The 27141-nt window shown below is 42.0% G+C and overlaps 2 long non-coding RNA genes across 3 annotated transcripts; both read left to right on the forward strand.

Annotated features, from left to right (window-relative positions):
- Positions 1-5824: 5824 nt before the first annotated feature.
- Positions 5825-24827, forward strand: LOC143710729 (uncharacterized). 2 transcript variants are annotated; one of them, XR_013194625.1, is made up of 3 exons: positions 5825-5863; positions 14940-15130; positions 24749-24827. It is a non-coding gene; the product is annotated as an uncharacterized LOC143710729 (long non-coding RNA). The 2 variants fall into 2 exon arrangements; XR_013194626.1 differs by lacking the exon at positions 24749-24827 and adding an exon at positions 15992-16234.
- Positions 24828-24944: 117 nt separating this feature from the next.
- Positions 24945-25966, forward strand: LOC143710737 (uncharacterized). The gene is made up of 2 exons (XR_013194633.1): positions 24945-25004; positions 25131-25966. It is a non-coding gene; the product is annotated as an uncharacterized LOC143710737 (long non-coding RNA).
- Positions 25967-27141: the final 1175 nt, after the last annotated feature.

The raw sequence follows: 27141 nt of genomic DNA on the forward strand, positions 1-27141 counted from the left end.
ATTCCAGTTATGTACAAAAGAGAGAAAAAAGGAATCTTAGTCTGTGGGCTTTATGACACAGATGTCTTGTTCAGTTGTAAGATACTTTGAAGATGTAGATTATAAATAATTCAGGTCTGCTGACATTCTATATCTTTAAGTCTGTGTTGCTCAACTGCTAATGTAACTGGTCCTACTCAACCTGCTTTGAGCGGGTTTCAAACCGGCGTCTACAGCATGGGAGGTGGTTGTTAACAAGGACGCTATAGACAGTAGTCTCTAGCGTCAGCGCACCTCTTGTGGCCAGTAGAGGTTTACACACACAGTTCTTACTAGCTGGCCTCCGTTACACTCAACCCCCTAAACCTCACTTCCATCCGGGTCACGGCACCAAATGTAACCAGTCCTACTCGAACCGATCCGAGCGGGATTTGAACTGGCGTATCTTGCAGGAGAGTTGTCCCCACTTACAAAGACGCTAAAGACCGCAGCCTCTAGCGTACCTCTTGAGGAGTGAGGTTAACTCGCACAGCTCTTACTAGCTGGCCTCTATTACATTATGTACATCTATACACATGTTGCTAGCAATGCCAAGGTCACGAGTTCGAATCCTAAAGGATACTCATACTTGTATACGTTAAAATATCATTCCTTGTTAAAAAGAAGAGACTTAATTATAGTGAATATGCACTTGTAGTGTATATGGAAGCTTGTTTCCACCACAGAATAAAAAATAAAGAAGGTAATTAGGTTTTTTTTTTTTACTGACAGAGTTTTACTCAGAATTGCATAATATAGAAGTCGCAATTGCGAATTATAAAGTCAAAATATGCATAGAAAAAAAATTCACAATAAAATGCATTTAGAAAATAGAGTGAAACCAAATAGAACAACAGAATACAGTTACTTTCATGCCTGGATTGATGTAATTAAGCATCTACCAGCAGCCAAACCATGAAAACACGAAGATAGAAGCAGCAAATGAAAACCAATCAAAGAGTGCCAAATGCAGCTTGAAATAATTATGGAGGAGCCAAAAAAGATGTCTAATTTTCCATAAAAACATTCCCGACAGCAGTGTTGCACCACATCTGAGCACAGATCTTACCTGGGTCCAATTAAACAAGTATGGCTTGAGTTGTAGAGAGCTGCAGTATCAGGGGTGAAAGACCCTCAGGCACACGAGTGGACACCTTCCAAGAATCTCCACATCTCAAGTCTGATATCCACCAACCCTCGGGCCAGGAACTGATAGGAGACGCGAGGTAGTTCAGTTTAACTCTTTAATGTGGGGAAATTGCGACGCACCACTGAGAAACAGGCTTTCATTGCATACAACACAACTGAATTATGGGTAATTGTTCTTGTTGTTTTGGAAGTGTGCAAGCTCATTTCTTTAATCATATAGTTCTACATTTTAAAGTAAGAATGAAATGAAAATTCTCCCTATTTATTTTCTAAATGCATGTTATTGATTTTATTGTTAATGAAATGAAAATTCACCCTATTTATTTTCTAAATGCATGTTATTGATTTTATTGTTAAAAATTTATCAATGGATGTGTTTTTGTTTTTTGACCTCGTAATTCTTAATTAAAAAGTCATAACTGGATCTTCCAGTGAAACGACAAGACTTTGTCTCTGTCCAAAATCGCACTCTAAAAAAGCACTAAAAATGTGCATTATAACATAGTGTTTATGAATGTAATCTGGACGTACTACATTCAGGGTGTACTACATTCGTCATCAGTTGCGTCACTTCACTGTCATTCATAAATCCTCTCCAGTGGCCTCAAGGAATAGTAACATGTCCATCTAATGCACACTTAAAAATCTTAACGTCAGTAATAGCCTAGGTCATCTGGGCACTTTTTGCCAACTCTTTTATGAATTTGTACTATGAATTAGACATACTTATTATTGCACAAACTGTTTTTTGCCTACTATACAGTTGGATTGGATGCGATTTCATACGCAGCCTTCGTATGTCGAACTTCTCCAATTATTTTGTCCAGGTAAATCCCGCCCTTTCTTAGAAGCTCACATTCAAATCTACCGCCATCCAAACAACAACCAGTGGATAGGATCAAGTCCTTTTTTCCCTTTTTTCAATAATCTGTTTCACTCAGAAAACAATACAATACGGAAGACAAAAACAGTTGCTACTTCCGTTTTAATCGCAACTTTAAGATGAAAACGTCTGCCACCATTTTTGATATGATGAGTAAAACCATGTCCCACACTACGCATCTGAAACACGTTGAATATCATTGCGGATGTAAAATGGGTTGTGAACACTATTATGTGGAATCGAAAGACTATTTTGGAGAATCTGCCTCCCTGAAATTTAAAAATACTTTTGGATCAATACAGAAATCCCAGCATAATATGGGGCAGTGGATTCATTTTTAAGTCGAACCAGTAAGCTTGATTGAAGTTTTTTATTATTATTTTTTTTATCCTAAACAACACAAAAGCAATATTGCACAAACAGATCGGGAATTGACTAAAAAAATATCAAGTATACCAGAGAGAATAAAAATGATTCATTCCTCGCAGTAAGGCTGTGAATGATGAGGCTCTTACACCCAGAGAGTAAAATGCATCTATTGCTGGTTGATGTCTGGTATTTATTAGAGTAGACATGCCTACCTGGGGCCATTTGATACAAGTTAATATGTTTTCTGTGTTGGCCATAAATTTGAGGGTCATTTAAAAAGAGAAAAAAAGAAAGAAAGCGAAATAACCTTTCTAATGACAAAGAGATAGCAAACCTTTGTTTCCTCAAGTTAGTCATGCGGTGGACTTTTAGTGCACCTGTACACATATATCACGTCCCTGGGAGACAGGAAGTCTTGTCTTTATCACTCATTACCGATTCAGTCTCCAGGCCAGATGTTAGAGGCTTCTGCTCTGTGGAATTGCAATGGGGTCTTCCATGGGATCATGATGTCTCCTGTTCCAATTTCTTTTCCTGTTCATAGCCTTTTCCCATTATAGTTTTATACAAAAACAAACTGGCCCAATGTATAAACAAATAAACAAGTATATCCACCAAATATATAAATAAATCATATTTTGCTGGCTAACAGATGAGATTTTGTCAGACTGGGTGAATGACTTGGGATTGTCTTGGAAGCATCAGTTGAAATAAGAAATCATGAATAAATCTGTAATATGTTGCATGCGCCATCATTTTCCAGGTTTTTTTTTTTTTTACAGGAAAAATATGAATAAATTATTTATTGTAATTTATTTATTTGGTTAGTTAGTCATTTAGTACACTAATACTGTGCATTGTAAGGTGACAGACTGAAACTCCAAATAAAATGAGAAATTCATCAAACAAGAAATTAGAAATAAAGTACATTTAAACACTAAAGTATTTGTTTTGTTATGCCTGGATTTTCCAGACATTTTTGTTTTGTTTTGTTTTGTTTTTTGTTTTGTTTTCCCTAGATGATCCAGACATTTGTTTTATGTCTCGATTATCCAATTTTTTTGTTTTGTTTTTTGTATGGTTCATCAAAACATTTTTTTGCTTTGTTTTGTTTTGTTTTCCATGGATTATCCAGACATTAGTTTTGATATGTCTGGATTATCCAGACATTTTTTTAATGGAATATCCAAACATTACTTTAGTTTTTATGGATTATCCAGACATTTGTTTTGTTTTCTTTTGGCTGGATTATTCATATATTTGTTTTATGTCTAGATTATCCAGAGATTTGTTTTGTTTTGTTTTGTTTTGCCTGGATTATCCAGACATTTGTTTTGTTTTGTTGAACATGGGAGAAGGATAGTCAGCATCAGTAGCGAATAGGAAATCATGAATAAATCAGTAACATTTCACATACACCATTTTCCAGCTAATTTTATAGTAAAAAAAAAATGGGGGGTGAAAACTTTGTTTTATTTATTTAAGTAGTTATGTATTATTGAGAAATGTTTATGATAAAATAAAATAATATGAAGATGACGTGGCCAGTGTTGGCAAGGCAAAACAAATATACATTTATACAAATGTTTAGTTATCACTCTGGATATATTCTTTGAAGTACACTAAACTTTAAAGTACTATGTAAATACCATCTGATGCATCACTGTTTCATGATCTACAGTACTTTGTTTAAGGGTTTCTGACCTTTTTATACAGTGTTTTGATTAGATGAATAAACTGCAGTCCCTCAGGTTAGGCAGAAGTGTCGTCTGGGTTGGCAGGAAAGTGAGCAGTCGCTTCACCCTGAGGGTCTTCCAGGGGCCAAGACGGTGATTGAGAAGAAGTGTTAGGGTGAGTTTAACCCCCACCGTTAGGACTGCCCTGGGTCAACACATCCTGAGTAATGATCTCTTCTCAGAAACAATGATGAATCATTGACCCCAGAGCTGTAGAAGGGATCTACCCAAACCAGGAAGTGTTTGTTTGAGAGATCTCTGTCCATCTCTTACATTAACAAGTGACGGATGAGATCAGCCTGATAAGATATACAAAAGTCTGAAGTCACCATTTTCTTGTGAATTTCAGAAGGAAGTTTGAAAGTTTGCACACATTTGTTTTTTATGCAGCAACACAAGGTGTAATAACCCCCAAAAGGGAGTTTATTGCTAGGTTTGTCACGCCATAGGTGTCTGTCTGATGTGTTTCCTGTTAGCTGTCGCTGAGTAGGCTATCCTGGGGCAAGGCAGGTAAAAATAGGCTCAAAACTTATTTTCTAAAACTTAGTGAGCTTCCTGGTAGTCTACTGCAGCTCCCAGCTCCCTTGTAAGGCAACATAATTCCAAATGCAGTGGAAAATTAATCAAATGAGAAAAATAAGGTACTTTATTAGTTAATGTATTTGTTTTGTTTGGATTATCCAGACATATTTTTTTTCACTTTTTTTTGTTTTGTTTTGACTGGATTTTCCAGGCATATATATATTTTTTGTCTTATTCAGATATTTGTTTGTTTAGTTGTGTATGGATTATCCAGACATTTGTTTTGTTTTCGTTTGCCTGGATTATTCATACATTTGTTTAATGTTATCCGCAGATTTATTGGATTATCCAGGCATTTTTGTTTTGTCTAGATTATCCAGATATCTGTTTTATCCAGACATGTTTTTTGTTTTGCCTGGATTATCTAGACATTAAAAAAATAAAAGTAGATTATCCTTTTTTTATTTTTTGTATGGATTATCAGGACATTTTTTTTTTTTTTTTTTGGTTATCCAGACATTTGTTTTGTTTTGTTTTGCCTGCATTATCCAGAAATTTGCTTTGTTTTGTCTAGATTATGCAAACATTTTTTTGTTTTGTCTAGATTGTCCAAACTTTTTAAGTTAACATGTATTTAATACATAGATGAGATTTTGTTGAAATTGGGAGAATAATGTGTTACAGTCTCGGAGGCATCAGTCGCGAATAGGAAATAATGAATAAATCAGTAATATTTCACATACACCATTTTCCAGCTATTTTAAGTTTAAAGAGGGGGGGGGGGGGGCTTGTTTTATTTAGTTAAAATGATCAATACTTAAAGCAAACACACACCTTTTTAAGGTGCAAGTTAAAGAAAATAACTCTGTTAATTGTCTGCAAACTCACTTAATTTTTATTATTACAGACGTTTCGGCAGACAAGCAGCCTTAAGCACACTCAATGTGGGTTTTATCGTGTTTGTGATTGTTGGTGCTCAATTGTTGATGGTGTATATTTTTGTTCTCGTAATACAGACTTAAGAAAGAGTTTTTTTTTAATTGATTGGCTAACTATTTTATGGTGATTGTGATGTCATTGCTCTCACCTGTGAGTAATTGTTGCTTCTATTTATGTTCTCCATTTTGTAAGAAGTTGTACCTTGACAAAGGCTGCCTGCCGAAATGTCGGGAATGAAAATACTTTAGTGAGTCTACAGTTTTTGTTGTTTTGTTGAATTGGCAGCAAAAATATTTACATACATAAATACTGCCTCAAAATTGACTTCAACATAGTCATTAGCCTGTAGCCAAAAATAACAACAACAAAAAATACATAGTACTCAAAAAATAATTAAAATTTATTTAAACCTATTGATACATTTTAGGACTGAAAATAATCTTAAGTTTATTTAGATTTGTTCTTGCTTTGTGCACCATTTGATTACTTTTTGAATTTTATTATCTTGTTTTTTTTTTTGTTTTTTTTTCATTGAGCATACTCTTAGTCTTAATGATACGTGTGATGCTGCTTCAAAACACAGACATCGATTATTCCTGTTCTAGTCACATGAGGCGAGCGTTGATAAGCACACCTGATGTATGTTTCCTTCCATTCATCACTCATCCACGTTTATCATTGTCGACGTATTCTGTTTGGGTGCAAAACAGAGTCTGCTGACGTAGAAGACGTTGAGATATTGCATTCAAAACAACTTTGATGTCAGCACAGTCTTGGTTGTACCGCAATCCATCCATTAAAGGGCACACGGCAGGTACAGGCATGTTAGAATCGGTGATCTCTCCGTCTTGTCTTTCTCTGAGTAATCCAGAGGGAGGGGTTTGAGAAGATGAGATAAGGTGAGTCAGGATAAGATCAATGCTGGAGGAATGCAAAGTATCCGTCTTTGCACCAGCTTAAACCTGGAGGCACAACACGGTCCAAGACTATATCGTAAGGCACTCATCTGATATGGTTTTTCGTCTTGCTGCATCATCTGCTGATTAATCTGATCATGTGACGTACACACACCGACGCATTTTTGTGTGCTTTTCAATTGTCCTACTAGATCTCCTTTCTTTTATTAAACTGAATATATAAAACTCTGGTTAAATAAGGGTAAAGTACTGTCTTTAAGGGTCTTTAATGACTACATTTTAATGATGCTTTATGTAGAAAACAAAACAATAAACCAGGAAGAAAACTGATGTTGATGACCAGGTTAAACGGCAGCTGTTGTGCCTGGTATAACCATGTTTTTTTGGGGTTTTTTTTCATTAAGGATTGTTTTGCATGACAAACATTAGTTACGTTTAATATATATAGTATATCGTCAAAAGTTTGGAAACATTACTTCTTTTTTCTTTTTCTTTTTTTTTAATGTTTTAAATTTTATTGTTTTGAAATACGTTTTTATTGTCTGTATTTTTGATATTGCAATTAAATTATTTATTGAATAATAAAAAATAAAAAAAATATATATATATAATGGTTTTCTATTTTAATATACTTTAAAATATAATGTATTTATGTGATCAAAGCTGAATTTTCAGGACCATTACTCCAGTCTTCAGTGTCACATGATCCTTCAGAAATCATTTTAATATGATGATTTATTATCAATGTTGGAAACAGTTGTGCTGCTTAGTATTTTTTTGGAACCTGGGATACTTTGAGGATTTATTGATGAATAAAATAACATAATTTATTCCAAATAGAAGTATTTTCTAACAATATAAATCTTTACTATCAATTTTACACATCCTTGAATAAAAGTATTAATTTATTTTAATAAAGAAAGAAAGAAAGAAAAAAATACTAACCACAAACTTTTGAACGGTGGTGTATATTATTACAAAAGATTTATAATTTAAATACATTGTTATTTTTTTTTTACTTTTTATTCATCAAAGAATCTTAAAGTTATTAATATTCAAAAGTATGAAAAATTAAAAAAAGTAAACTGTTTCAGTTTTAGATACACATATGACAGTTTCATCAGCATAAACTTAAATATGACTAGATGATAAGAAAATGAATGACAAATTATTTACATAAATGATAAAAGTGGCCCCAATATTGAGCCTTGGGGCACACCTCTTTGTTGAATTGTTTTTCCACAATGGTGGGTGTTGTTAGCTTGTTCTGGGTCATTGCTAGTGTGCTCTGGAAGGTTGCAAAGCTTTCCTCAACACGCTTAAAGGGTCATTCCACCGGTGGAGACATGAATATGTATTGAAAGTGGGTCATACATGTAGTAGAATAGTATCGTAAATTTCTAATTTGGGACCTTCTTGGCCGATAAAAGGCAGAAAATGACTTTTTAGTGCTTGTGGATTGTAGACAACAATCCCCATATTGCATTGGAATGCTCAGCTCCGCAGACCACTCCCACTACAGTAGCTAGCTTAACTGCAAGATATTTCTGCAATGAACCTGCCACGTTAGCATGTAGGTCTCCAGGACACCGCTATCCATATGGGGTGCGAAACTCGGGTGAGCAACAACACACACGTCCGTGTCATCCTCCGATTCCGTAGCACCGCTGGAATTCTCGGCAGCAGACAGACTCTTGTTCTGTGTCAATTGGCGCACAGTGAGAGCACAGGCACCACCAATCTGCCCCAGCTCGAGCCATTGCGGGCTCCTCGTCCGCCACAAGCAGATCGTCTGCATCGGCTGTGGTGGCAGCAGCTTAAGCCGCCTCCGGTTCCTCCATAGCCCTCAGCTGCTCGTCGCTATACTGTGGCTCATAAAGGAAGCCCGGCGCTACACATGTGTCATGGATAGAAATTACACTGGACCATGCCCTCGAAGAGGCCACGCCTCTCGTGGAATGAGCCCTGATGCCCAGAGGGCATTGCAGACCTTTTGACGCGTAAGCGGCCGCTATAGCGTCTACTATCCATCTGGACAGGCTCTGTTTCGAGGAGGCGAGACCCTTGGAGCTCCCACCAAACGAAACAAAAAGCTGTTCCGAACGTCTGAAGGAGGCGGAGTGCGTAATGTAAAACCTCAGCGCTCTGACAGGGCATAGGAGATTCACATCACCTTCGCTGTCAGATGCTGGGAGAGCTGACAACGAAATAACTTGCGCTCTGAATCGAGTGCCCATCACTTTAGGGACATAGCCATGTCTAGGTCTGAGGATGACTTTAGAGTCATTCGGTCCGAACTCAAGACACAACGCGCTGACAGACAGCACATGCAGGTCCCCTACACGTTTTTACTGACGACAGTGCAGTCAGAAAGACGGTTTTCAGTGATAGATATTTCAACCCCACGGAGTCTATTGGTTCAAATGGAAAAGCTTTCAGGGCCTCGAGGACCAATGAAAGATCCCACATGGGAACCGACGGGGGGCGCGGCGGATTCATCCTTCTAGCTCCTCTAAGGAAGCGGATTACCAACTCGTGTCTTCCCAATGACTGGCCGTGCGTCGATTCTGCGAACGCTGCCACGGCCGCCACGTATACATTGAGCGTGGATGGGGACCTTCCCTTATCCAACAGCTCTTGTAGGAAGGTGAGCAGATGCGCCACCCCGCATGTCCGCGGGTCCAGACCTCTGTCGGTGCACCATCCAGAGAACACCGACCATTTAGACGCGTAGAGCCTTCTCGTGGAAGGGGCTCTAGACTGCGTGATCGTGTTCATCACTCCTGGCAGGGCAACGAGTACCCGTTGATCAACCATGCATGCAGAGACCAGCGCTCTGGATGGGGATGCCAGATCGTGCCGCGAGCCTGAGAGAGGAGATCTGCCCTCACCGGATTCGACCACGGAGCTGTATGTGACAGCCGTGCTAGTTCCGGGAACCAAATCTGATTCTCCCAACGCGGGGCTATGAGGAGCACCGAGTGGCGCGTTTCCCTGATTCTCTTGATCACCTGTGGCAACAGAGAGACCGGAGGGAAAGCATATAGCGGGAGGCTGGGCCAAACCTGGGCCAGCGCGTCCTCGTCCTTCGAAAAGACCGTCGGGCATTGAGCGTTGTCTTTTGACGCAAATAGGTCGACTTCCGCTCTGCCGAATAGGCGCCACAGTTTCTGGACTATTTGGGGGTGCAGGGACCATTCCCCTGGGGGACCATTGTCCCTGGACAGTTTGTCTGGGCCGTCATTCAAATGGCCAGGCACATGCGCCGCCCTCAGCGAGCGCAGGTGCATCTGAGACCAAATAAGGAGGCATTCCGTCAGATTGCAGAGATTTCTGGATCTGACACCGCCCTGGCGGTTTACATAGGATACCACAGACATGTTGTCCGAGCGGACAAGAACATGCTGGTCCTGTATGAACGGGAGGAAGCACTTCAGCGCGTTCTCGACCGCTATCATTTCCAGACAGTTTATGTGAAAACCCTTCTCCTGGTCTGACCACTGGCCAAAGGCCGGTCTGCCCTCGAACAGTGCGCCCCAACCCGAGTTGGACGCGTCTGTCGAGATGACTTTACGATAAGAGATGGTTCCCATCATTACTCCCTGCTGGTACCAGTCGGCCACTAACCAGGGCTGCAGTGCTGCTATGCAGGCCTGAGTCACTCTGATTTTCTGGCCGCCAGACACCCAGGCTCGGCGGGACACGCAAGCATTCAACCAGCGTTGGAGCGGGCGCATGCGCAGTAGGCCCAGCTGGAGCACCGCTGCAGCTGATGCCATACAGCCCAACATCCTTTGAAATGTTTTCAAAGGGAGAAAGTTGCCCTTCTGGAAAGATGCGGCTAGGTGGCGAACACGGCGCGCGCGCTGTGTCGATAAACGAGCCGTCATGGTCACTGAGTCCAGTGCTATTCCTAAAAAGGAAATTGACTGGCTGGGCAGTAATGAGCTCTTGGTCCAGTTGACCGTGAGACCCAAGCTTTCCAGATGACTGAGAAGCACTGTTCTGTGAGATAGCAGTTCTGTCTCTGACTGTGCCAATATCAGCCAATCGTCCAGATAGTTCATTATTCGCAGCCCCTGACTTCTCAGGGGGGCGAGCGCCGCGTCCATGCACTTTGTAAATGTACGGGGTGCCAGGGACAGGCCGAACGCCAGGACGGTGTAATGATATACCTGACCGTCGAAGGCGAATCTCAAAAATTGCCTGTGACGGGGTACTATCTGAATCTGAAAATAGGCATCCTTCAGATCTAGAGAAATAAACCAGTCCCTCGGGCGAACGTGCGCGAGGATTATCCTGGTCGTAAGCATTTTGAACGGTCTTTTCGCAAGCACTTAGTTCAAATGTCTCAGATCTAGGATAGGTCTGAAGGCTCCGTCCTTCTTGGGTACGAGAAAATATCGGCTGTAAAAGCCTGACTCGCTCACAGAAGGCGGTACCTTTTCTATAGCCCCTTTGCACAGCAGCTTTGCTATTTCTGCGTGAAGTAGGTGTGCTACTTCCGCATTCACTATCGTCGCGGTCCAGGGTTGAAAGCGCGGGGGACGGCGAATTAATTGAAGTGTATAGCCCTGCTTTATTGTGCTCAACACCCTATGTGAGCCGCTAGGGGGCGAATCGCCTCCGGGTTCAGACCGCCGCCATTTGCGGGCTTGTGAAACTGAACCGGAGCCGAAAGCGCGGTGCGCGCGCTCTCGGTTCTGGGCAATGGCTGCTCGCTGAAAAGCCGAAACCGGCTGATTTATGTGAGATGTCCCAATCATAATGGATGGGGAGTGTTTTATTAATGCCCTGCGTTTTGTGATAACACTTAAACGCGCGGGCGGAGCCCGGGGGGAGGTTAGTGTTAGCAAGCGTGAACGCACTCTGGCGGGCACGAGACTTACATTCATAACCTGCTTTCTTTTGTGAAACTGACCCGGAGCCGAAAGCGTGGCGCGCGCGCTCTCGGTTCTGGGCAATGGCTGCTCGCTGAAAGCCGAGACCGGCTGATTTATGTGAGATGTCCCAATCATAAGGGATGGGAAACATTCTTCTTTTTTTTTTTTTTTTTTTTCACTTTTTGACACGCGAGAAGCGCTCCGTGCTGAAAAGCTTCCTGTAAGCGTGAGCGCGTGTGCGCGGGCACTAGACTTACAAGTGTATTTGACGCCCCGATCATAATGGATCGGGAGCGTTTTATTAATGCCCTGCGTTTTGTGATAACACTTAAAACGCGCGGGCGGAGCCCGGGGGGAGGTTTGTGTTAGCAAGCGTGAACGCACTCTGGCGGGCACGAGACTTACATCCATAACCTGCTTTCTTTTGTGAAACTGACCCGGAGCCGAAAGCGTGGCGCGCGCGCTCTCGGTTCTGGGCAATGGCTGCTCGCTGAAAGCCGAGACCGGCTGATTTATGTGAGATGTCCCAATCATAAGGGATGGAGAACATTCTTTTTTCACTCTTTGACGAGCGAGCAGCACTCCGGGCGGAAAAGCTTCCTGTCAGCGTGAGCGGGTGTACCATGGCACTAGACTTACAAGTGTATTTGACGCCCCGATCATAATGGATGGGGAGCGATTTATTAATGCCTTTCGTTTTGTGATAACACTTAAACGCGCGGTCGGAGCCCGGGGGGAGGTTTGTTTTAGCAAGCGTGAACGCACTCTGGCGGGCACGAGACTTACATTCATTACCTGCTTTCTTGATCGTGTAACAGAGCGGGCAGATAGTGGGCACAGACTTATGGACACATTTCTTACATTCAACACTCGAGCGGCTTTTCTGCGCTTCATGAGAGTGTGCTCTGCGAGGTTCGGAGTGCTTATGTGTAGGGGTGAACACTGGGGCGTGGGCACTTTCATTACACTTACAACACCGACGGCATGAGCCAGACCAGACATTAAATACTCTTTTTGAGATTTTTCTGGGTCGCCGTGAAAACGGCGTTTGTGTGCAGGCGAGAGGGTTAACAAACCGGCTCGTTGGCTGCTAATTGAACCACTGCAGTAGCCTGTTTGAAAGGGACTGACAGGGAATAAACTTAAACACGCACGTCTTTTCGGAGGCGATGTGTCTGTTAGTAAGCGTGAGCGCTCGTGAGCGGGCACGTAACTTACATTCTTAATCTGACATTATACTCACTTGAGATTTCTCTGGGTCGCCGCGAGAACGGCGGGTGTGTGCAGGCGAGCGGGTTGCATTACCGGCTCGTTGGCTGCCAAATACACCGCTGCAGTAGCCTTATCTAAGGGGACTGACAGGGCGAGACATTTCGACGGCGGCGCGCAAGCCCGTCCGGGTCAGAGCTCGAGAGGGCGCGCGAACGGGGATGCGAGGGCGGGGTAGCTCTCTTGTAACATAAAGAGAGCTAGCCGCGTGCTCGGTGGTCGAGCAGAACTGGAACAGTGTTTGTACGAGGGCTCGCGCACGAGTAGTGGGCACGGGACCTACATGTAACACAGATGATGCCCGTCCGGGTCTTGCAGAGAGCTCGAGAGGGCTCTGCATGACGCGCGAACGGGGACACGAGGGCGGGGTAGCTCTCTTGTAACGTAAAGAGAGCAAGCCGCGTGCTCGTACATGTCCCTCGGCCTCATTCTCAGATGCGACGGCAGTGAGGCTCGTGAGCGGCAGCTGCGCGTCGGTGAGGAGAGGCGGGGGGTGTTGAAGGCTTCGAGTCGAGCCCGCAGGGTCGACAGCGGAAGCGCTTCACAGCCGGAAGTGCGAGGCGTCTTAAAGACACTCGCTGCTCTTTTAGAATAGGTTTTAGAATAGGTTTTAGCAAGGTAAAGGATACGTCGCCGGATAGCGTAGCTCGCACGGATGGCTGAAGGTGGCGAAGACGGCCGGCTTCCTCAGCGCTCTCCTAAGCTGGCTGTCCGCTGTTCGACGGCGGCAGTGGCTTCTCTCAGATCCAGCGATGCAAAGAGCTCGCTGAAGAGACGAAAATCAGGGAAGTCAGCCTACAGCCCCTAGTGTTGAGCCAGCCAATGAGCACGCGAGATGGCCTGCTCTAGGTCTGCTAGCTGCTGCACTGCGTTGACAAGGAATACAAAATTAAGGATAATTTTTTGGCTTCATTATCTCGAGAAGATAAATCTTTCCCGTAGCGTAAGCTAAACTTACGCAATACGAGAGAACCTCTCGTAAGAGAACCAGATCCTCCATAATGTATCCGCCTGTGTATTCAGTACCTTCGCCCATATTTTCAAAAAGTTTCTCCCGGTGAAATCAAACGCTCTGGCACTGATCTGATAGGTCTGTTAGCGCATTAGGTCCAACCCCCTATGGGCGGGTTTGAAAGGGTGGGAACTAGTGCTTGTAGTCTTCACAGAAATCCCCCCTTTTACACTTCCTCCAACAATGACGTAAAATGACGATTTTTGCGTCATTGTAGGAGGAAGTGAAAAAGGTAAATAGAGGATTTCTCTCGTCTCAGGTGAAAATGAAAGAGTGTTGCACGAGCATTCAATAGTATGACTGGATTTCTAACAATGGAAATCTTAATGCAAATGGGTGGAGTGACCCTTTAAGACTTAATATATATTAAGACAAGTTTAAGACTTAATTTGTGACAAAATATGTGCGTGGAAATATTTTGCCCTCACACACAAGTCAGTAGTAACAGTGATGCTCGTCCTAGCAAACACCGCTAATGAACTCTGGTTCTACAGGAAGCTCTCTGTTTCCAAGTTTTATGTTGACCTGATAAACACGCTCAACTGCTGGTGAAGTGGAATTATGGTTTAATTAATGTTTAGCTTGAGGCTGGAGCTCTTGGTGGGGGGTCAGTTTGGCATTTTCCCACAATGCTCTGCAAGTCTGTGTGTGTTTGTGTGAGAAGCAGCGAGGAATACAGTTTCACAGCACCTGGATGCTTTTCTCTGCTCTGTCATTAACAACCACTGAGTCCGGCCCAGTCAGCATATGCTTTTTTGTGTACTTGCACAAATGTGGGTGTGCGTCCTTGTTTATTTCAGCATCATTGGAACGCACATCTGAATACCTTGTAAAAGTGATCAGACTGGCATCTTTTGTTTTGCAAACGATGAAATGTCTGAACAATCCCATGGACTTCTATTAAAGAGAAGAACCCAAGTCATAAAATGTCGTTGAGACTTGGGGTTGGGCTCTTTTGATAGCTAAAAACACCCATGGAAAGAAATAAATGGCAGGTGTGGTGACTCTGAACATATTCCTGGGCACCAAGATTATTAAAGTTATGAGAAATTGGGGAGATAATAAGTTGCGCTATATATCAAAAATCTTTTATTGAACATCTCTGAAAATGACTGTGTACTTTCCCTAAATTGGGCGTTGCTAGAGTTCATAAGAGGATACATTTAAATTTTACTGCACTGCCAGATCCTTTTGTTTATCTTTTTGATTTGATTCTTTCTCTTTCTTTCATTATCATCATAGATGTTGATCTTTCCATGACTCCATACTCCATGTTTCACTGCAGTAAGTGTGTCTTGGAAGCGTCGCCCTGGTTTCATGTTCAAAGTCCTCCATTGCTCATATTCACATCACAGAACGTGGTGTTGAAGAAGCCGTGTTGGCCATAGATGAACGACCGCTGATCATCTGCTATGTGTATTACAGCCTTTGAGGTATGTAGATTTTGCACGCATAAAACACATAAAAGAATGTAGACTGCCAAACCTGTTTTCATACAATCCATGAATTCCCAGAATTAATATTTTTAAGGTGAGTTTCACACAGGATGCGTTCTTACTCATTTTAGTTGTTGGTCTACATGTGCTGCACTGCAAAAAAAGGACTCATAAATTAGTTTAATTTTTACATATCCATCCATCCATCCACTTTTGTTATTTATCTGGGTAAAAAGATAAATTGCTAAAATGCTAAAATGTCACAAACTATTTTACAAATGAAAAATGCTACAATTTAGATACAATTCAGGTTTGGCCCACTGCTTTGAGAGTTTCATTTGTAAAATTTCCATTTGTAAGAATAGCCAGTTCGGGGCGACTCACAGTGGGAGATAAACTGGAAAATGAGCTTGAATTGTTGAGCGAATGAGAGCAAACAATACTGTTCTCCATTAGCCTTTGAAACCAGTTCTAAAGAGAACAATGATTTCAGTTTGGCTTAATGGAGATTTTCTAAGTTACTGCGATTCAAAGCCAATCCTTTTGGAAAGAGCGGCAAGAGACAAACAAACATTCGCTCGAAAGATCTTATCTGTGATGATCATATCAGCGATGATTGAGCACTGTTTATTTTTAAACCTGCTTAAAAATGTATAGTTAGCGTTTTGAAACCCATAATTTGACTCAACGTCCTCTCACTTGTAGGGCATAATGACGTCCCATTGTATGCTTCTCATAAACGAGCCATTTGTCTCACAGTTTGTCTATTTTCTTTTCTGTACAATAATAGTATAGGCGCCAGTTTCAGCTTTAAATGAGTGTGTCTTAACTGTAATTTAATCAGCCTTTATTTTCCAGGAATTTAATCAAGTGATTATCTCCAACAAGAAGGAAAGAACATCAATCCGAACAATGATTTTTTTTTGCTTGTTTTTGTCTTTTTGTCTTTTAATAAAGTTTAGAAAATAGAGTTGCTGCTTTGTTTGGCTGCTAAACCCTTGAGTACTTTGACCTCGGATTAAATGATTTGTTCACTCCCCTCCATGTAAACCTGCAACATTAAACAGACATTTTGGATGAACTCAATACTGTTTGTGACGGTTCTCAAACTCCCGGCCAGCTGGTTTTTCTTAATATCTGCCCGTTTCCGTTACAAAAGAAACCATGCACATTATGAGTTGATTAAGTTTTAATAGTTTAAGTTTGGCACATTGTGACGCATAACTGATTCAACCAGAGCATATGCCCATGTCCCATCTATGCCTCTGCCTTTAGTTATTTTCTCTTCCTTCTTAATCATTCCCATTATCACGAATTTATAATTTACAGACTGGCAGTGTTGTCTGCTTCCACACAAGGGAGGTAAAAAAGAAAAAGAAAATTCCCGTAAAATTTAGGACTGATTTAACATACTGTGTTTGTCATAAAATTTTGTAATAAAAAGTTTCCCATACAGGGTTCCCACATCTTTTCAAGAACAACTTTTGGACTTGTTGTTCAGAATTACTGAGAAAATGTTTTATATATATATATATATATATATAAACATTTGATGTTTTTTAATGTTAAAAACATAAATGTATGTCAAACATACATTGACAAACATTTATTTGCTCACCAGCCACTGTGCCTAGTGGTTTCCAATGTTACTAGCCACTCAGCATTTTCACTGGCCACGATTTTGACAATTCCATAGGGAAAAAACTAGCCTCGCTTCGCCCTCCTACGTACTTCCGCTCAATTTTCATTTTCGTTCAGAACTAGTCTGGGATTGTGCTGTAGTCTTTGGTTTTCTCCGGTCAATTTTTTACCGGGCAATCAGCGAATAGAGGGAGTGGCTGAGAAAGATGACGTTGATGTTGTGCGTTATTTTGAGTTGTAGTTCAGTAATGGCAGTGGAGAAAGATGCGAGCGAAGCCATTCGTTCCGTTGTGGCAACGCTGCCAAATATCAAGAAGTTAAAGCCGGAGCAAGAACAATCTTTGCTTAGATTTGTTGGTGGCCATGATTTTGTGGCCCTCCTTCCCACGGGGTTCGACATGACATACGTCACAACCAAACGTTAGCGATTGGTTATGGCAGATCCAGAGTGACTCTGGGCAGATCCAATAGTTTTAGACTTCAATAGAGTACCCGCATACAAGGAAGTTAACGCTTGTCAATGGAGCGGTGCCAGACTCTATGTACAAATGAAATGTACGAGAGTCTGGTGAGACCAGGCTAGGAAAAAACTGGCATATATATATATATATATATATATATATATATATATATATATATATATATATATATATATATATATATATATATATAAATAATTTAATTTTAAATTTTTATATTATCTCACAATTTAGCAGCCGGTAGGCTACATTGGGCTGCTGTCACTTTAAAACCTGATGCACAGACCCATTATACTGTTATATAGGCAATATACTTATCTTTATGTGCACACACTTTGGGTGTGAGCACAAAATCTTCAGGAATTAGTAAAATTATGCTCAATATGCACAATCCCTCACCAAAATTCAAGCCCTGTAACAGCAACAACATTCATCCGGAGCAAATTAAACCAGTGAGTAAAGGGTTTGTTGAAAAGTATACACATTTTTATTTTATTTTAGAAAATGAACGCTTGTTTCGCTAGATAAGACCCTTATTCCTCGGCTGGGATCGCACAGAGACCTTTAGAGCTGCAATTTTGACTTTCAACCCGTTGTACCCCACTGAAGTCAACTACATATATGGAGAGAAATCCTGGAATGTTTTCCTCAAAAACATTCATTTCTTTTCAACTGAAGAAAGGAAGAGATGAACATCTTGGATGACATGTGGTTGAGTAAAATATCAGGACATTTTAACTCTGGAGCGAACTAATCCTTCAAGAAATAACTTAAACTTTTAAAGTTTAAGTAACTTTTAACATAACTTCTAACTTCTATAAAGCTAAGAATATTTTGTGTTCCCCAAAAAACTAATCTTAAGAATGTTCCTATATTTGTTTCTTAAGATTGTTATAAGAACAAAATAAGAATGTCCTTTCAAAATAAGTGTAAATAACCTCTTAAAGTAAAACAAGAAACAAGAAGGAGCTAAGCAAGAATTGCGAATAACCTGTCACTTTTTTAAGAGGGAACAAAATGATGTTCTTAAGAAATGAAGAGTTTGTTTTTTCATTTACACTTTAAAATATGTTTTTATTTGATTGTGAAGTGTTACCTTTGTTTCACGATCCGGCTGCTGAAAGGTTTTTCTTCAATGCTTCACCTTTGAAACAACATTCTTTTTTTCCCCCCAGATGTCAAAATCAATCAAATTTCCAATGGATGAAATCAATTCCTGCCTTTTTTTCTTCTTCATTGAATATATTTTTTTACAAATGTCACATTAATGAACTAAATGACTTGTAAATCCCTTAATGGGAAACCACATTTCTTTATATTTATGTAATTTAATAACTTTATATTTATATAGTACTAAGTTTTTGTAATTAGTTTATAGTGTAAATAATAACGTTTTAATCTTGACTTAAGCTATAACAGCTACATTCCATTTGTAGCTTGAAGCTAGGAAGTTTTGTGCATTGTGCATTGTGTAAAATGTAAAACTTGTACTCATACAAGAAATATTGACTCCGTAAACTGCTGTCATGCCAATGGCATTAAGAAACTCTGGTATCTCAGCTGTTTAGAGATTTGAGGGCGAGATCCGCTTTAGTGGTTGGCTAGTATTAGTGTGTAACCTCAAACTTGCACACATGAGTGGTGCAACCCATTTAGTGCTTTCTAAACTGCTTACAGGTATACAGACTCATTTAACGTTCTGAACTTATTACTGGATCAGAGCGCATACACGGGTAAACAAGCTCATAAAGGCTCAAATGAGGAATAGTTTAGAGTTTTTTGTGATGGATTCAACATGTCATAGCGACATTAATTGGGTTAGCTTCAAGGCATAGACATAGGCCACATGACATCTATAAAATCTATACAAAAATATACATCTATAAAATACGTTTACATTAGAATTTAAGGCATAAATGCATTGAATTCGCCAAACCTTGACCACTTGGTTTTTCTAACTTCGGCCATTTTGCCACTTGCCCTATATCCCGCCAAACTCAGATCCCTTGACCCGAACACTCAAAATGATTGATGGGAAGAGTATGTTTCTAAAGGACTACTTTTTTGATTGGCTAAACAAGACCAGGCTTTTCCCCTGTTGCTGTTTTTTTGTGTTTACAGAGCCCTTGGGCTGTCACAGATTCATGTGTGATTTTTCACAACAGCTATCTGTCAGGTAATAGAAACATTTTATGCTTGTTAAAGTTGCTTACAACACCTTTAACATGATCCATATTTGCTTCAACAAAACTTGGACATGCATCAATTTGGAGGTTCCTGACCTAACCAGCCAACACAACCACATGCCTGTAATTACAGATAATTCATAAACGTTCCCTCAAACCTTGACATGCCAAAACATGCAAGTCTACAGTTCTCACGCTAGACTGTGAGACTAATTAATCCAATATTGCAACTGGGAAGTTAAAGGGTTTTTTTTGTTGCATGTGACAGAGCAGCGTGGAAGGTGCTGCTTTGATCAGCATATCTGTCCACTCTTTTGACTCTTTCACAGGCTTAATGAATATTTTGCTTCACTTGTGCTGTCTTCTATCACCACACAAATGACAACCAGCCACAGGATAAACTAGTTTACCGCACCTCTCACCTCATCTTGAATTGTTTGTCCTCTTTAGCAGATTCATTTTGATAGTGGTACATTCATTTTTTTTTTTTTTTTTTTTTTTTTTTGCAGTTGGTAGGCTGGAGGAAGATTACAGGTAAGGGTATTTTCAAACCTAGCAGTAAAAGAAACAAAACAGTCAAATAAACGAAACAAGGAAAGTCATGGCTGCAAACAAAAGCTTGCAGCCATCATATTCCAAGTTTAAAATAAATAAAATAAAATAATTTGGGTTTATGGTTGTTAATATTGTAAACCTCTGGTTTCGACGGACTTGCTGGCCCGTTCTGTTGATGTTTATGGTCATACATAAAAGCTAAAAGAAATATATCATAGATAAAAGAAATATACCATTCAAAACTGTGAAGGGTATACAGTATTTGTGTCTACTTACAATCAAAACCAATCTTTGTCTTTTTCTAAAATAAAGAAAAGAAACAGGGTGTGCTTTTTGCCATCTCTGTCTCCATGAACATTTTTGTGGAGCATGTCAAAACTTCTCCAGAAAAAACCCTCAGACTACAGAGGGTTAAATTCTGTAAAAATATATAAAGTAAAAAACATCTTTACACGTTGAACCTATATTAGTGTAAATATATGCATTTATCATAATTAAAAGCATTGCAATTAAGAGTAAAGTTTTTTTTTGTTTATTGATTTGATTGATTGATTGAAGAAATTATATTAAAATAGCTGAAATTATAAGTGACAAAGCATAGCATCCTCCTCCCCCCATTTTATCATCTGTATAAAAAGTGGATAAAAAAACACTTTATTTTAACATGCACTCTCCCTATCCAGCACTATGCAAAGCATGTCCTCCACTGTGTCCCGCTCAGTCTCAGTTTGAGGATTGGTATCTCGAGGCGGGCCGTGCTGGTTCTCAGCTCGCCACCCCAGTGCCTGCCTTTCCCGAAGTGCATGGAGAGCTTACCAGGTTCTGGACGGCACCTTTTTCTGCCAGAAACTGCCTGAATAGCTTTTTCCCCCTCACTACATTTGACGGAGGAGCGGAGAAGGATTGCGAGGCTATCCCTCCAGTGGAGAGGTCTATCACGACACAGGTGCACCTGTGTCCGGCGGCCACTGCCTTTTGGAAAGGGGATCCTCGTCTCCCACCTAAGGCCTGTGAGTTCTTGTCTGCTCCGACGGGCAGAGCTTACAAAGCCTGTGGGCAAGTCGTCTCCTCTTTGCGTGCCTTGGTGCTGCTACAGGTCTATCAGGCCAGGACATGCACAAGGGTAGCCCAGACCGTGCGCTCAAAGGTGAGCACTGCACTGCATCCGACCTCGCCCCCCTGGGCATGAGTGGCGTGGCGTGCACGATCGGTCTGGCGATGTCCATCTTAGTGGTTCAGGAGTGCCATCGTGGTCTCAGCTTGGTTGATATGACGGATGTGGACAAGGTTCGGTTCCTGGTCTCCCCAATTTCCCAGGTTGGGCTGGTCGGCTACGCGGCAGAGAACTGCACCGAACAAATCTCTCTCCCGCCCAAGCGCAGACGGAGGCCATCGGGCACATTCTGCCCTGGCGGCCCGCTGCTTCCTCCACCCCACCGCCGGTGGCAGTTCCTCCGCAGCAGCCTCCAACCAGGCCTCAGCATGGAGCCGGCCGCAGTAGGGACTCCCAGTCCCCTCCAGGCACTGCCAAGCCAGGTGGTAAGCAACAGCGAAAACATTCATGAGCGGGCCGCTCAGGGATGGAGGAGGATGCTCTTGTAGTTGATCATGATCCACTCCCTCCCCCCGTGTGGAGTCTACTCATGTGTGTGTGTGTGTGTGTGTTCCACCGCTGGCTCCCCTAAGCAATCGGTACCCACACTTCAAAGGAAGTGCAAATGCCTCTGTTCCTGGGTCCCAAGAGAGCAAGTCTGGCTGTGTGCAACCCTGTAAAGCTTTGCAGCCCTCGTGGAGACATGTCAGTGTTGTGCACCACAATCAGACCCTGCTTTGGGCCGTCTTTGGGCCTTCCAAGCCTTCTGCAGCATGCGACCTGAGAGACATGTACTTCAGATCTCTATCCTTCCGCACCACAGCCCATCCTGTGTTTATGCGTTCGAAAGGTGTGAAGTATCAGTACAAAGTCCTACCCTTCAAGTGCTCATAGCCATTTGGGTCCTCAGGTCAACTGGGAAAGTGTAAACTCGTCCATGGGCTGAGGATCTCTTTTTTTAGTGGATTCGGTCCACCGCATCTCTGAAAAAGAGTATGTGGATGGTTAGTGCTGTATAGAAGTGAGAAAGGGTCCCACTGAAACTCTTCAGAGGCTCCTGGGGCATATGGTAGATGCAGCCACTCGGCTTCCTTCATATGAAGACCGCTTCAGCACTGACTTCACGACCAAGTCCCGAGGTGGCCGTGGCAGAGCGGCACGCTCCATGTGAAAGCACCCTGTTCTGCCGCCAAACCCTCAGTCCGTAACAGACCTTTTGTTTCTCTTGGCCAAAGGTCCCTAGAATGAGTGTCCATCAATACCGGCTGTGGGGCCACATACAAAGGGCATGCAGTGACGGAGGTCTTGGCGGCCCTCCTACTGCATTGGCATCCATTGCCTCGAGTTGCTTGCAGTTCATCTCGCTTTGAGACACTGCTACTCAGCAAATTTGTACTGGTCTGAAAAACGACAACATTGCGACTGTTGCGCTACGCTTCCCTCGCATGTCACAACTCACCCGCCACCTCCTCCTCGGAGTCAGAAGCTTCTGAGGTCGTTCCATTCCACTTATTACTTCTGGCCAGCTCAATCGTGCTGCTGACAAGCCTCTCGACAGCCTATGGCCCAGGGAGAGTGGAGTATCCGTCCCCAGGCGGTCCAGCTGTTTGGGACCACTTCGGTCCGCACAGTTACATCTATTGCCCCTCCGGACTCGTCCCTCCGCCATTTGATATTTCTCCTGTCGGAGTGGACATCCCTCGAAACAGAAAAAACTCTGGCCACAGCTGCCCCCGCAGAAATGCATTCCCCATTGAGCCTTCTTGCACACAACTGTGCTAAAGTCAGAGAAGAGATGGAGTAGGTCTTGCTAGTTGCCCCTTATTGGCCCAACCAGACCTCTCCTCTCGACAGCCCTACCTGACTCCTTCCTCTGAGTACATTCTCAGGGATGGGGCATGTTGGGATCCATGCTTAGACATTGGAGAGTTCCAGGTCTGGTTCTAAAAACAACGGGACACTGAGGTTCTGGGTTATTTTACGCATTTTCGGTCAACGAATCGTGTTAACTGTCTAACTGTCTAACCGGCTAACTGTCATGAAATCTGAGACCCAGGCCTGGATATGTGCTCAAGGTTACTACCTCACCTAAGGGACAAGGTGGTGAGCCTGCAAGCGCAGCCCTGGAGGAGGCAGACCCAGCCCTGGCTTTTCTCTGTCCGTCCGCTCCATTGCAGTTATACGTGCTTTGAATGTTACGGAGACCAGCAGAAGGGAAGGATGTTTCCAAGCAGAGGTTGGCCCACTACATGTGGTTGTCTTCATCTTGGTGAGAAAGTTTTACCAAGATTCACATGCCCAGCTGGATGGTGAGCTCCTCCTAAGTTAGAGTATTGCTCCCTCCCAGACGTTGACACATAGTGCCTCGCTGAACAGATGTTAAATAGAGTTGGGGGCTTGGCGACATCTATCACGTTCGCTAGAGAATAGCTTATGTGTCCAACCGCTGCTTCCCATGGGCTCCCTTCACATGAAGCCAGTTTCAATGTAAGCCCTGTTCGAGGTCTCGGCTTGCTGTGTCATTCCCCTCCTATGGAACTGGATACGTGTGCAATTCTTGCTCCAGTTAGAGTTCCCCTTATTTGCCGAACCCTGTCGAGTTCCTCCATACCCTTCGGCAATAGATGTGGTGGAACGTACAAAGCCAGGCCTATCACTCGTATGCACTGGTGGAACCTGTGTTAGGCTGGGTCCATATGTTGTGAACCCTACGGCGATCCCATATGTGTATTCTTCCATGGTACGGCTCCCTGCGGCGAGCCCGTGTCTTCCCTCTGCAGAGCCCGATTTACCGTCACTGTCCGGTTGAGTCTCCCCCTTGTCATAGGCTGGAGCCACCCCTGTGACATTCCATATGTTGTACTGCCCGGTCATCCACCCATTCCATATGTGTATTTTCCTCCCTTCGGGCAGGATGTGGCTTCCCCAGCACACCAATGTGCATTGGCTCGTTTTAACAGTACTCGAAGATGACAGGCTCCCTAAGCGGGATCCCAATCAGTCGACACTCCGACTACATCTCTGTTCCCTCCTTCAGGGAAACGAAGGTTACATACGTAACCGAGACGTTCAATGTTTGGTCATCATCAATGTTAGTTGTGTTTATGATACCTGCTATCTTCCCGAGCATTCAAGTTTCCTATTAAATGACTATTTTGTGAGATATCAATTTTAAGGTCTCTTTGGATTCATTCTGGGAGTACACTGTTACTCTGAAATATTAATAAAACATCTGAAGCGAAGTTTTAAAGCTTGAATATATTGATAAACTTTAATAGATTTAGAGTTTACAAGATATTGAAATTTACAGTGCAAGTTGGTCATGCTACACTTGTTTTGATGGATAAAAGTTTTTTAAACTAATTTAATTTAACAAAAGGACCAACGTCAAGTGATGAACACTGTGCATCTGTCCTTACATTTGGAATAAGAACAAAAGCGGGTTTTCTAATAATGCATTCAGTCTAATTGCATATTAGGATAATTGACCTTCTTGCAATGTCATAAAAGGGTAAAGATTTATTATAAATGCATAATATCATGCAGCATTACTTGAGACACAAAGGTTGTTTGATTAAAGCAACTCTCTTTTCTGAAATACATTGTTTCAAAAAACATCTTTAATTTTAATTTGTATTATCTGCTCCTGTCTCCTGTCTAGTGAACACTTCCCAAAGCTGTGTACTGAATCTTTCAAGTGAATAAGGATCTATGACTAAGACATTTGGGAGAAAAACAACAAGGAGCCAGCATCAACTGTGAGTAACTTACCCGGGAAACGAAGGCACAATTACGCCGACCACGCATACGAAAGTCAAATAGATGCTTATAATCTTCTTAACCTCTCACTAATGCAGGATCTTTGTAGGAATTCTCATACTAAACTTGAGTCGAGTGGTTCCTCCAGCGTTAGTGATGTAAGTGTGCTCAAAATGCTAAAGATGGTACCCGACTAAATCTTGTTCCTCAGTCGATGACATAAGATCAATTCTCACCACAGTCTTTGTCTTATATTCGGGCACTAAGTCAATATTTTTTCTCAGGATGACACAGGAATGGATGACACTGTCATGTGCGAGTGTATGCTGCATGCTGGGACAAAATGATGGTCTGTTTTTGTGAAGAAGATAAGTTTGAAAACTCAAATGGAACAGTTTTTATATACCGTACAATAAAGGATTTCTGAATTCAGCAGTAGTTGTAAACTACAACAGGCATGGCATTCATTACAGGTGGTATACTACTGTCCAGAATTAATTAATTAATTCATTCATTCATTCATGAATGGTAATATTTTTCAAACCTTCAATACATTTTATTTACTTTTACCCCTATATAAAAATATTTATAATTATTGATATTTTTAAATCATAAATATTATAACATGTACTTAAACTAACATTGACGTCATAGAAAATATGATATTTTTATGAAATTTACTGATCGTGACATACTGGTCCTCTTTCTGATATAATTTACAATTGTATAATTTTCTTGTCATCTGATAAGAAAATCGCTTCCTATCTTTTAGTTACCATACATACTCACATTTGATGGACACATTTGTATGATTCAATACAATAACAATCATTTACTGCTTTATTATTTATTTATTTTCATAAAACGTGTAAAACAACTTAAGGTTTTTATTCAATTCAATTTAAATTTAGATTTAATCTCTATAATTCGATTTTTTTTTGCAATTAGATATAAAAAAAAAATGTTTTGGGAAGATGAAAAATGTTAATCATTAAAGATGGTATATGAAGATTAATTTTTATATGAATTCGTTTTTTTTTAATGTAATTTAGAACAAATTGGCGTAGATTTCATGGCGTACATCAGAACCATCAATAAACTAGTATTTCTTTGTCATGCATATTTGTAGAATTCCCAGTCTTTTGAATTTCTCATGAGAAGTTTTATTATGGAATGTTTTAAGTTAATTAAATAATAAGGGAAGTGTAAAACCATAACAGACACCCTGGCCTTATCTTTGCCCCACTGAGATACCAAAACTGAAAGTAAGTTTATTTATCTATTTATTTATTTATTTATTTACTTACAAGTACACCGGACACTGTACATCCCCGTTCCAGAGGCGTCAAGCAGGGCGATCCAATCTCGTCCAAGCTGTTCACGGCGTGTCTGGAGCACGTCTTCTGACAACTCAACTGAGTCAACAAGGGCATTAGCGTTAACGGCCAGTGGCTCAGCCATCTGCTCTTCGCCGACGACATCGCCGTAATCGGCGAGTCAGCAGCCGACGTGCAGCTGCGACTCAACCAGCTCGACCAGGCCGGCGCAGTGGTCAGCCTGAAAATGAACCTGGCCAAAAGACAAAGTGGTTGCGCAACCCCCAGGCCGCCAACAACAACATCCACATCGGCCAGAAGGAGATTGAGCAGGTCGACAGCTGGGCACAAGAACAACTGTGAGCTGGCATGCCGACGGAGGGCCGTCTGGGTCAGCTATGCGTCCATAGCAGAGGTGGTCACCAGCACGGCCGACGCCTGCACGCCCACCTTTCAACAGCACCGTCCTACCAGCCATGCTCTACGGGGCCCAGACCTGGTCGCTGACCACGGCCAATGGGCAGAAGCTGGCAGTGACCGAACGCGCCCTTGAGTGGCGGATGGTCGGTGTCAAGAGGACGGACCACATCAGCAATGAGCTACTGAAGAAGAAGAGCAAGGTCAAGGAAGTGTCAAGCAGGCCGAACAGGCCAAGAAGCACTGGGCCAGACATGTTGCCAGGAGTTCGGACGGGCGATGGACGCGGACCGTGACCGAATGACTGCCACTCAACATTAAAAGACCACTTGGCTGCCCCGCAACCCGATGGCGGGACTCGCTCAGAAAAGACATCGACAGAGACTGCATGGGTCTGGCCAGGCACAGAAAAGCCTGGCGAAGTTGTTGTGGCCTGCGTCAAAAGACCGAAATACAGGCCAATTGATTGATTGATTTACTTACAAGATTAACAGCATTTCCACACTTGTTATTATAGGGGTAACCACTTTTACACTTTGTTTGATATAGCTTTATTTTATTT

This window comes from Siphateles boraxobius, unplaced genomic scaffold (genome assembly GCF_051911475.1).
Source record: "Siphateles boraxobius isolate OS27281-9 unplaced genomic scaffold, OSU_SipBor_1 118, whole genome shotgun sequence".
NCBI lineage: Eukaryota > Metazoa > Chordata > Actinopteri > Cypriniformes > Leuciscidae > Siphateles > Siphateles boraxobius.